Here is a 1,760-nt window from a genome sequence, read left to right as displayed (position 1 = left end):
CTCACCTCAGCCTCCCAAAGTGCGGGATTACAGGCTGAGCCACCGAGCCCGGCTTTTTTTATTTATTGTAGAGATGAGGTATCGTCAAGTTGCTCAGGCTGGTCTTGAACCCCTGGGTTCAGGCAATCTTCTCACTTCGACCACGCAAAGTGCTGGGATATCAGGTAAGAGCCACCGTGTCCGGCCAGTTGTCTAATTTAACCCTTGCCACAAACCTAGGAGGTAGCTTCATTACCAACAAGAAAAGAGAAGCTCAGAAAGGCTAAATAATTTGTCCAAGGTCACACAGCTAGAAAACAGTATATCCAGAACTCAAATCCACGTCTATTTTTAATGAACAGCTATTTGTTTTTTGTTTTGCTTTGCTTTTTTTCGGTGAGTTGGGGACTCTTGGAATCCTCAAGACCTTTTCAGGGGGTGTGTGAGGTCAAAACTATCTTCTGTTTTTGTGTGTGTGTGTTTTGTTTTTTTTTTCTGTTGCCCAGGCTGGAGTACAGTGGCACAATTAGCTCACTGCTGCCTCTACCTCCTGAACTCAAGCTATCCTCAAACCTCAGAGTACTCGATGGTTCAGCCTGTAATCCCAGCACTTTGGGAGGCTGAGGTGAGTGAATTGCCTGAGCCCGCAGGTTCGAGACCAGCCTGAGCAACTTGGCAAGAACTCGTCTCTACAATAAATCAAAAAATTAGCCAGGCATAGTAGCGCGCGCCTGTAGTTCCGGCTACTTGGAAAGCTGAGGTGGAAGGATTGCTGGAGCCCAGCAGGTTGACGCTGGGGTGGCTGCGAGTGTGCCATGGCACTTCAGCCTGGGCAACAGAGTGAGACAACTCAAAAAAAAGAAAGCCTCAGAGTAGCTGGGACTACCTTGTGCACCACCACAAATGGCTGATTTTTTGGGGGGTGGGGTGGGGGTCATCTAGTCATGTTGCCCAGTCTGGTCTTGAGCTCCTGGGCTTAAGCAATCCTCCCACTTCAGCCCCTCAAAGTGCTGGGATTATAGGCCTGAGTCATCGTGCCTGGTTTTTATTGCTATTTAAAATTTCCCTCAATTTTAATTTCTAACAAACATCCGTAGATATATCCCATATTAACAAAATTTAGAAATTGTTAGAAATGTAAAGGAAGGGGAAATTTAAAAAAAAAGAAATGTAAAGGGGCCCGAAGATCAAAAAGTTTGAGAACTGCTGACTTAAAGCACCTCTGTCCACCTTTCCTTTTCATTTTCTCAACAACCCACATTTGCTCAAGAACATTCTGATGTTTTCTGGCCTCCAGGTTGCCCTTGCTTCACTCTTGTCCAGCAATTGCTGTTTGTGAAGTTCTCTTGTTGTTTTCTACCCAACATTCCCTGTACTTTTTGCTTTTATAAGTCTGCACTCTTAATTGCCAATGACAAACTCAAATTGAATTGATATAGGCATAAGAGGGAATGTGTTGGCTAGACGAGGGCTTCAGGCACAGCTGAGTCCAGGTGTCCCAGTGATCATGTGAGCCTGACTGTCTGAATCTCTGGGCTCTGCCTTTCTCGTGTTGTCCTTGCTCTCAGGTAGGTTCTCTACCCACATGGTGACGTGATGAACCCGGCAGCACCAACCTAGCTCAGCCCAGCCTAGCATCCTCAGTAGAAGGAAAGATCCTCTTTTCTGGCAGGTTCATCAAAAGTCTTTGACTCTAGAGCCTAGACTGAGTTTCTGTTTCTAATGTGGTAAAATATATATAACATAAAATTTACTATCTCAATCTTTTTTTTTTTTTTTTT

The sequence above is a fragment of the Carlito syrichta genome, unplaced genomic scaffold (assembly GCF_000164805.1).
Source record: "Carlito syrichta isolate Samal-C Ts95f unplaced genomic scaffold, Tarsius_syrichta-2.0.1 Scaffold315646, whole genome shotgun sequence".
Classification (NCBI taxonomy): Eukaryota; Metazoa; Chordata; class Mammalia; order Primates; family Tarsiidae; genus Carlito; species Carlito syrichta.
Note: the sequence above shows the minus strand (reverse complement) of the source record.